Here is an 11,603-nt window from a genome sequence, read left to right as displayed (position 1 = left end):
GCATAAACTTCGGTGGACCAACTCCAAACTAGGTGTGATAAACTTCGGTGGACCAACTCCAAACTAGGTGGCATAAACCTCGGTGGACCAACGCCAAACTAGGTGTGATAAACTTCGGTGGACCAACTCCAAACTAGGTGGCATAAACTTCGGTGTACCAACTCCAAACTAGGTGGCATAAACTTCGGTGGACCAACTCCAAACTAGGTGTGATAAACTTCGGTGGACCAACTCCAAACTAGGTGGCATAAACTTCGGTGTACCAACTCCAAACTAGGTGGCATAAACTTCGGTGGACCAACTCCAAACTAGGTGTGATAAACTTCGGTGGACCAACTCCAAACTAGGTGTGATAAACTTCGGTGGACCAACGCCAAACTAGGTGTGATAAACTTCGGTGGACCAACTCCAAACTAGGTGTGATAAACTTCGGTGGACCAACTCCAAACTAGGTGGCATAAACTTCGGTGGACCAACTCCAAACTAGGTGTGATAAACTTAGGTGGACCAACTCCAAACTAGGTGTGATAAACTTCGGTGTACCAACTCCAAACTAGGTGGCATAAACTTCGCATTGTACAGGACACCCTCAGGGTCTGAGCTCTGCAGCCTGTGAAAAGAGCCGTGTTCAATTTATTCTAGATAATTGACAATGACACCCAACGTTGCACTGCGCTTTCCTCACTTGCGGAAATGTTCTCCACACAGATGCTATACCACAGCCGCTGTCTTCCTCGAAACAGCGAATGCCAAAATAAATAGCTACCTCTCAGTCCAAACAGCAAGGCTAACCCTGCAAGAGTCCATCATAATTTCACCAAGCACTTACTGCGCAGTAAATCTTTGACGTTTTACTATATCCATGTGGAAAACTGAACAAAAACACACTAATCGTTCTATTTTTGGAGCGAAACTTCGCGTGCTAGTGAGGAAGGAAATTGGAGTTACTTCCCTTACCTAGCAGTTTAATGCATAATGACTGAGAACCGGTTTGAATAAACGGGTTTCTTGGCCCGCCTGTCAGGCGGGTTCAGGCGGAGAACGGCGATCAGCGGCACACGCCTCTCAGGTGGGCGCAGGGTTGAATGAGTAAAAATATTATAATCATTCTTGGTGGTGGTGCTGGTTGTGTGGTTTAGGAATAACATCATCATCACTAGTTTATACTATCCGTATCATCACATGGGCCATGAGGTCGACGCCAATTCAGGAGCTTGAAACCATCACAGAGCTCCAACCCCTTGAGGACCGCAGAGACGCCAAACTCCTGACCCAGGCTGCCAAGTTCAAGAGGTTGCAAGGCCACCCCATGAAGGACAGACTGTCCCAGCCAACAAAAGGACGGCTGAAGAGAGGGAGCTTCATACACCAGAGCAGGATCCTAGAACGGCAACATCAGGATATCCTTGACCATGCCCCCAAAGTGATACCCCGGTGTCTTGCCTCCCTGCAAAGAGCGAAGGAACCCCTCCCCTCATCCAGTGCAGCATCCCTGGTGTTGGCCCCAAAGATTCCCAAAGCGGCCCTGAAAGAAAGTCCCTCACCCTTGAACACCTCCACACCCAGTTCCCCAAAGAGTTCTGGACTCATGTCTACACTGACGGCTCTGCGACAGAAGCCATTCGGAACGGAGGGGCAGGAGTCTATGCTCAGTATCCAGGAGGCAGAGAAGAAAAGATCTGCCTCGCTACCGGCCTGTACTCCACCAATTACAGAAGCCTTGAAAACAGCAGCAGCCCACATCGAGGTCAGCCCCTACGCCAGCCACAACGTTGTCTTCCTGACCGACGCCCTGTCCATTTTGCAGGCCCTTTGGTCCAACAGAGATCCAGAACTCAACGATCTGTCCTCTTCTCTCGCCTCCCTCTGCACAAGTCAAACAGACACACTGCGGTGGATTCCCTCCCACTGCAACGTGCTTGGCAACGAGACTGCTGGCTCCCTGGCAAAGGAAGGCACTACGAAAGAGCAGATGGACAGGTCTACCAGCTACTCTGAATCCAGGACCATCATTAAGGCCAAGCTGCAGAACAAGTGGAAGCAGCAGCATCCACGCCACAACAGAGCAGACCCGTACTACCTGCTGACTCGTCGAGAGCAGGTAGCCATTTTCAGGCTCAGGACAGGCCACAACCGCCTGAAACACCACCTATACACGAAACTCCGTATCGGCGACACAGAGCAGTGCCCCTGCAGAACAGACAGCCAGACAACAGAACATCTGCTGCAGTCCTGCCCGCTCCACCAAGCGCTCCGAGAGAAAACCTGGCCCGACCCAATCCCAGCGGCCCGGAAGCTCTACAGAGGACTGGAGGACCTGCGACGTACTGCCGCCTTCGTCGAGGAGACGGGGGAATCCATCTGATAAATGACGAACGAGACAACAATTAGTTTATATACAAGCATGCCTACATACATATATATGCGCGCGTAGGGGCGTGCGTGCGTGCGTGTGTGTGTGTGTGTTTGTGTGTGTAGTAAGTAGTAGGCAGTAGTAGTAGTAGTAGTACGATCGTTGTTCTTGTTACTATTATCATTTTCATCATTGCTATCATTTGTTACTTTATTTTCTTCACTGTCTGTCTGTCTGTCTCTCTCCATCTCTCCTTCCTTCACGCTAACACATCATTGTCCAGACTTTCTTCTATCTTAGCTAGTGAAAATACTGAAACAATATTGAAACTGTCGATGAATATCTGTAAAGCACTAACGTTCAGGGAAAATGCCTGAATGATATGTAAATGAACACATGTTGCATGCTACATTTTGCTGATACTCCAGAGGCCTGACAATTAAATCATTTTTTTTACTTTGAAAAAAAAAAAAAAAAAAAAAAAAAAAAAGCAGGGCTAACCTGCCTGTTCGATACTTCCATTGACTTGCCTTCATTCCTCTATTTTCCCCTCAATATAATCCTTTCTTTTTCTTCAGTGTTGTTATTCCAGCTTCGTTTGCTTCAATGCTTCAAAGTCTCAAGTCTGTTTAACGGGAATCAAAACAACTTCTTTCTTTAATAATGGAGTCATTCTAGCTTCGGACAACTTTTGTTGTAAATTCGTTGGTATTCGGAAATAGAATTGCATTGGCATTCAATATGTTGTGGATTTCATAGGCGAGAGAGACAGCGCGCTGTGTGTGTGTATGTGCGTGCGTGTGTGTGTGTGTGTGTGTGTGTGTGTAAAACAATTATTGCCGATTCCGCTTTGAGCAATAGTACTGATTTCACGTAATCGGCTGCTGATTTCGCGAACACACACACTCACACACAAACACAGAGAGAGAGAGAGAGAGGGAGATGCAGTGAGTGAAAGATTAACTTCATTTTACGTAACCATGTCTCATTTTATTGACATAAAGACGAACAGGGAAGTAAGTGAATATCTGACGTCATTTACGTGTTACGTAATAGACACTGTACGTATAACTTCATCACTGCTGCAGCCCTCTATCCGTGGAGTTTTCTTTTCAAGATTTCCATTACCAGAAGAACTGGCCCGCAGTGCTGCTGCACAGATCGTTTGTAGGCCATCAAGACAACTGTGTCCAAAAGAAACAGGTAGCTTGCTGTTCAGGTTACCCGTCAACTGTGACTTATCCAAAGTTCCAGTTTTATTCATTTGTAAAAATAAAAATAAAAAAAAATTATCATCATTCGATCTGTAGCCAAAATTACGGAAAAAAGAAGAAAAGGCACTGCAATTTTCCAGCGAAAGGAAAAAAGTAGGGTAGGGGGAACAGGCATCTCGTTGTTTCGGGTCAGTCGTTTAGATACCCAAGCTGTTGGACATGTAAGTTCAGAAAAAAGAAGAAGAAATGTGCTCAGGGTAAATAAAAGTAGATCTGCAGGAGCAAGAAGAATAAACAGGAGACACAGCCACTAGCGGGGTTTCTAACCAGATATGAAATCATGGATGTCCTGCCACATCGCAGCAGGTCCAGATCGAGAAGGAATACCCGTTACAAACGTCTGCTTCCAACAATGAACCGACAATGTGACATTTTCGGAGTGAGGATCTTTCAAGATATTGCCCATGGTGTGTTTATATGCTTCAAATGTCTTTTCCGTCTCCTTGGAAAACCTGTCAACTTCGTCGCTGATGTGGGATTCGCTTTCCTGGATTTTGTTCTCCTTGTTTTCATGTCCTTGGCGGCGCTGATCTGGTCAGGGATTGTGTGGGTGGTGAAGGCAATCCTGGAAAGTGTCCAGAAACCCACCAGATCAAGAGAGACAAGGAAGAAGACGGGAAGGAAGACCGATGGATCAAGCAGTGGAAAGTCAGATCACGCGAAAACGCTTCGCCAGCGCCGCAAAGTCCGATCCCGAACCAGGTCCGGGAAAAAGAGATCAAGTAAAGCTGTCGGCACGAACACATGGACGCACGTTAAAATGTCTTCTTCTGACTCAGTGGTGCAGAGAGGGTTGTCGTCCAGCGGTACTGACACTTTCACACAAACGAGCTCAGAAGACAACGAATCATACCGGGGTGGCATAGAGCCAGTCGGAAGAAAGCCTCAAGTCGTGACTCAGCACTTCGGAAGTATGGAAGGACAACGGAGAAGTGAAATGTCTGCAGATGAACACAGGCCCACCACCAGCACAGCAGAAACATCCAGCGCCGATGCCTCAACAAAGAAAGGAGACAGGCAGGCTGCAAGAGGAATCAAATCTTCTGACTCGGAACAAAAGGCAGATAAACAACGGCAATCCTCTGATTTACAACAAAGAATATCTAAACAAAGGCAAGTTTCTGACACAGAATGCAAGGTGTCTCAGCAGAGTCAACGCACTCCTGCAGAACAATCGTTAAAGGAGAAACAAGCAATGAGGGACAGTGAAAACAAAATGCCAGGCTCTGTCTCAGAACTTCGTGGGAACGAGCAGCCGACTGCAAAGGCAGTGGATGGAAAAGATGGGTCAGAAATTAAACCAACAGACATGCCAGCATCTCCTGGTTCTGGAGCACTCGAGGAAAAAAAGAAGACGAGTGATAAAGATGCTGACAAACCAGGGATTGTTGTCATGATGGGTAACGATGAGGCAGAAATTTGCAATATTTACCCAATATCCAGAGCCGTTTTCGACAATGACGAAGACCATTCTTCATGGTCAGAATCAGAGAACGATTATAAGCTAGGCGACAAGAAAACGACTAAATCCAGTGCAACCTTGCCCACCTTGTTAGACTGGGATGAAGAGTCAAAAATCCAGCCCTCTTCCAAGGAAGGGCAGACGAAAGCGGCCAGTGAGCCACCTCCCAGCACACTTGCACCACATGACACAGGGCTGGCTGGAGAGGAGTTGGTGAAACAGCATGAGGCTCAGCACAAAGAAGAAGGCATGCGTGAACGAGACCATGTCGCACCACCTGCTCTTGAAGAAGGGCAAGCATCGGACACGGTCCCCATGCAGATTGACACCATCAGCGCCAAGAGCCCCACGGATACCACCAATGACGTCATCAGTGACGACAGACCACTTGCTGAGAACAACGTCAATACTGATGGAGAACCCTCACCTACACAGAAAGACGTCATCACCGAGGAAGAACCCTCACCTACACAGAAAGACGTCATCACCGAGGAAGAACCCTCACCTACACAGAAAATCATCACTAATGAAGAACCTTCACCTACACAGAAAATCATCACAAATGACTCACCTACACAGAACGACGTCATCACTGATGAAGAACCCTCACCTACACAGAACGTCATCACTAATGAAGAACCCTCACCTACACAGAACGTCATCACTAATGAAGAACCCTCACCTACACAGAACGTCATCACTAATGAAGAACCATCACTTACACAGAACGAGCCCTCACGTACACAGAACGACGTCATCACTGAGGAAAAACCCTCACCAACACAGAACGACGTCATTACTGAGGGAAAACCATCACCTACACAGAACGACGTCACTGAGGAAAATCCCTCACGTACACAGGACGACGTCATCACTGAGGAAGAACCCTCACCTACACAGAACGACGTCATCACTGATGAAGAACCCTCACCTATACAGGACGACGTCATCACTGATGAAGAACCCTCACCTACACAGAACGACGTCATCACTGATGAAGAACACTCACGTACACAGGACGACGTCATCACCGAGGAAAAACCCTCACATATACAGGACGACGTCATCACTGAGGAAAAACCCTCACCTACACAGGACGACATCACTGAGGAAAATCCCTCAAGTACACAGGCCGACGTCATCACTGAGGAAAATCCCTCACGTTCACATGACGACGTCATCACTGAGGAAGAACCCTCACCTACACAGAACGACGTCATCACTGATGAAGAACCCTCACCTACACAGGACGACGTCATCACCGAGGAAAAACCCTCACCTACACAGGACGACGTCATCACTGAGGAAAAACCCTCACCTACACAGAACGACGTCACTGAGGAAAATCCCTCACCTACACAGGACGACGTCATCACTGAGGAAAATCCCTCACGTTCACAGGACGACGTCATCACTGAGGAAGAACCCTCACCTACACAGAACGACGTCATCACTGATGAAGAACCCTCACGTACACAGAACGACATCATCACCGAGGAAAAACCCTCACATACACATGATGACGTCATCACTGAGGAAAAACCCTCACCTACACAGAACGACGTCACTGAGGAAAATCCCTCACCTACACAGAACGACGTCATAACTGAGGAAAAACCCTCACCAACACAGAACGACGTCACCACTGATTAACCCTCACCTACACAGAAAGACGTCACCACTGTTTAACCCTCACCTACACAGAACGACGTCATCACTGATTAACCCTCACCTACACAGAACGACGTCACCACTGTTTAAACCTCACCTACACAGAACGACGTCACCACTGTTTAACCCTCACCTACACAGAACGACGTCACTGAGGAAAAACCCTCACCTACACAGAACGACGTCATAACTGAGGAAAAACCTTCACCTACACAGAACGACGTCATCACTGATTAACCCTCACCTACACAGAAAGACGTCACCACTGTTTAACCCTCACCAACACAGAAAGACGTCACCAATGTTTAACCCTCACCAACACAGAAAGACGTCACCACTTATTAACCCTCACCTACACAGAACGACGTCATAACTGTTTAACCCTCACCTACACAGAACGACGTCACCACTGTTTAAACCTCACCTACACAGAACGACGTCACCACTGTTTAACCCTCACCTACACAGAACGACGTCACCACTGTTTAACCCTCACCTACACAGAACGACGTCACCACTGTTTAACCCTCACCTACACAGAACGACGTCACCACTGTTTAAACCTCACCTACACAGAACGACGTCACCACTGTTTAACCCTCACCTACACAGAACGACGTCACCACTGTTTAACCCTCACCTACACAGAACGACGTCACCACTGTTTAACCCTCACCTACACAGAAAGACGTCACCACTGATTAACCCTCACCTACACAGAACGACGTCACCACTGTTTAACCCTCACCTACACAGAACGACGTCACCACTGTTTAACCATCACCTACACAGAAAGACGTCACCACTGTTTAACCCTCACCTACACAGAAGGACGTCACCACTGTTTAACCCTCACCAACACAGAAAGACGTCACCACTGATTAACCCTCACCTACACAGAACGACGTCACCACTGTTTAAACCTCACCTACACAGAACGACGTCACCACTGTTTAACCCTCACCTACACAGAACGACGTCACCACTGTTTAACCCTCACCTACACAGAACGACGTCACCACTGTTTAACCCTCACCTACACAGAACGACGTCACCACTGTTTAACCTTCACCTACACAGAACGACGTCACCACTGTTTAACCATCACCTACACAGAAAGACGTCACCACTGTTTAACCCTCACCTACACAGAAGGACGTCACCACTGTTTAACCCTCACCAACACAGAAAGACGTCACCACTGATTAACCCTCACCTACACAGAACGACGTCACCACTGTTTAAACCTCACCTACACAGAACGACGTCACCACTGTTTAACCCTCACCTACACAGAACGACGTCACCACTGTTTAACCCTCACCTACACAGAACGACGTCACCACTGTTTAACCCTCACCTACACAGAACGACGTCACCACTGTTTAACCCTCACCTACACAGAAGGACGTCACCACTGTTTAACCCTCACCAACACAGAAAGACGTCACCACTGATTAACCCTCACCTACACAGAACGACGTCACCACTGTTTAAACCTCACCTACACAGAACGACGTCACCACTGTTTAACCCTCACCTACACAGAACGACGTCACCACTGTTTAACCATCACCTACACAGAAAGACGTCACCACTGTTTAACCCTCACCTACACAGAACGACGTCACCACTGTTTAACCCTCACCTACACAGAACGACGTCATAACTGTTTAACCCTCACCTACACAGAACGACGTCACCACTGTTTAACCCTCACCTACACAGAACGACGTCACCACTGTTTAACCCTCACCTACACAGAACGACGTCACCACTGTTTAACCCTCACCTACACAGAACGACGTCACCACTGTTTAACCCTCACCTACACAGAACGACGTCACCACTGTTTAACCCTCACCAACACAGAAAGACGTCACCACTGTTTAACCCTCACCTACACAGAACGACGTCACCACTGTTTAACCCTCACCTACACAGAACGACGTCACCACTGCTTAACCCTCACCTACACAGAACGACGTCACCACTGTGTAGTGAAGGGAACTAAATGCCAAGACAAAGCAGCGAAATCTGAACACACCTATCCATTCATTCCGAGAAATAAAGAGATAAAAAAAAATTAATCCATGCAAACCACGCAGCAAGCAAAGGACAGGAGTAGAAAGTGAAATGAATCGCTACGAAGAGAGAGAGAGGTTGGGGTGGGAGGGGGAGGGGGGGGGGAGAGAAAGAGAACTTAAGCAGAAACAACTGGCTTTTCAAGGACTGATGGATACTTTCAGCAGAAGAACATTTTCGTTTGTCAGTCCTTTGACGGTAACGTTGCAGAGGTGTGTGTGTGTGTGTGTGTGTGTGTGTGTGACATACTTACGTGACAATTGTTTAAATACATATGTGTGGGTTTGTCAACTTCCTGTGCATACGTGACCAGTGTGTGTGTGTGTGTGTTTATCACCTGAAAGTGGGAAATGCCAGTGATAAAATGAAATGTACACGGAAGATTTCATTATCAAAACGATATAATTCATCAATATTGCGGCAAGTGGATTGAAATCACTTTTTCTTCATTCTTTCCAATTGCTATTTAAATGGCTCAGTCGGTTTTACAGTGCGGAATAATTACAGATTTAAACACACATTATGTCTTCCTGTTTTAATCATAAGAATTGAATACGTGATGTGGATGAATCATGCCTGGTGATTGTTTTAAAATATTTAATGCGTATGTGCATGTGCGTCTTCTTCACTCTGGGAAAAACAAGTAGGGGAGATAATGTCGCGTGCAGAGTCACAGCCTTCATCCTGACAATGACAGTTAAAGCTGTGACACATGCTTTCCAGTAACTGTCATCTACTCATACGCCTGTGAAGCAACATGTCATGATTCTGACCGACTCAGTGAACCTCTTACAAAAAAAAAATTGAAAGTGGAATGGGGAGCCCACAGAATCAAAAGCATACATGTTTATACTGCCACGGAGATGCAGGTTTTAAGGGAAATGAGCAAGTTGACAGGCTTGCTAGTAGCGCAACAACAATGAGCGGTCAACATCTGGGAAAATCTGAAATCCAAAGAAAAGTAAAAGAGTACCGTAAAAAACAACCTGGTACAAGGCCATCACACCATTGATCACCTCACGGAGGCCGGAAGTCAAGCATGAAAAGTAGAGCACGCTCCTTTGCAAATCAGATGAATATTGGTATCACTTCCAAACCAACATGTGTATTTGCATTGCTCTTTTTGTCACAACATATTTCTCTGTGTGAAACGATGATAAGACTGAAGAACTCAGACTCCTTCCTCCATCAGTAGATGCCACTACCTCACACCCGAAGCAACCAAAACGCTGGTTAGTTTATGCATACTCTCAGGCGTGGACTTTGCCATGCAAACCAAACTTGCACGGGATAAACGATAGGCTGATGACCCTGCGTCTGAAGCTGTCCGAGGATCGCTTCTCCACAGTTATCAGCTGCTATGCCCCGACGATGACCAACCCTGATGACATCAAAGAAGCTTTCTACGAGGAGCTCAGCCGCACCATTTCAGCAGTAGACAGAAAGGACTGGCTGATCATCCTTGGGGATTTCAATGCCCGCGTTGGCGTGGACTTCTCCTCGTGGCCAAGAGTCCCAGGACAGCACGGCACTGGCAAGTGCAACTCCAACGGACTGATTTTGCTCTCGCTCTGCGCGCAGCATGGATTGACCATCACCAACACGCTCTTCCAGCAAGCGGACAAGTACAAGAACACATAGATGCACCCCTGCTCCAAGCAGTGGCACATACTGGACTATGTGATTGTCCGGCAGAGGGACAGAGGTGATGTTTCCATTACACGCTGCATGAGAGGAGCAGTCTGTTGGTCGGACCATCGCTTGGAACACTGCAAGATGAACATCAGACTTGCACGCAAGCTCCAACCAGCCAGGCAGAAACCCCCAAGGAAGCTGAACGTCCACCGCCTCCCTATCACCAAAGACGTGCTGCAGCAGCAAATCCAAGCAGCTCTCCAAGAAATTCCTGCATCGACTGATGTAGTAGAGGTATGGAGCACCTTTAGAGATGCTGTGTACACAGCAGCAGCTGACACGCTCGGCTTTATACAGAGGATCCACAAAGACTGGTTTGACGAGAACGACTCTGGAATCTCCAAGCTCCTGAACACACTGCATATACGGCATCAGGATCACATTTCCGATAAGACTGCCAGGGGAAGAAGAACCAGTACTTGCAAACCAAGCAACTCGTACAGAAGAGGCTGCGTGAGATGAAGAACACCTGGTGGGAGAGGAAGTTTGAAGAACTTCAGTCCGCTGCTGATGCTCACGACACGAAGACCTTTCATGATGGTCTCCGAGCTGTGTATGGGCCGAGAGTCACAGGATCAACCCCTGTCCGAGCCTTGGACCATACCACCCTCCTGACAGACAAGAAAGACATCCTTGCTTGCTGGGCAGAGCACTTCAACACCCTCCTCAACAGGGACTCGTCCATATCTCACGAGGTAGTTGCAGCCCTCCTACAGCTACCAGTCAATGACTCGCTAGCTGCCCCTCCCACCAAGGCCGAGACACGGAAGGCCCTGAAGCTGACAACGTCAGGAAAAGCACCAGGAGCGGGTGGAATCCAGGCCGACATCTACAAGTGTGGAGGCGAGGTGCTGACAGACAAGCTGACCACCCTGTTCCAGTCTATCTGGGAGAGAGAGGAGGTCCCCCAATTTTTCAAGGGTGCTTCAATTGTTCACATTTACAAACGGAAGGGAGACAATATCCTGCGATAACCACCGTGGAATCTCTCTCCTCTGCATCGCCGGCAAGATCTTCGCCCGCATCATACTGAACAGACTGGTTGATCATGTCTCCAACACAG

The sequence above is a fragment of the Babylonia areolata genome, chromosome 32, assembly GCF_041734735.1.
Source record: "Babylonia areolata isolate BAREFJ2019XMU chromosome 32, ASM4173473v1, whole genome shotgun sequence".
Lineage (NCBI taxonomy): Eukaryota > Metazoa > Mollusca > Gastropoda > Neogastropoda > Buccinidae > Babylonia > Babylonia areolata.
This window is presented reverse-complemented; position numbering follows the sequence as displayed.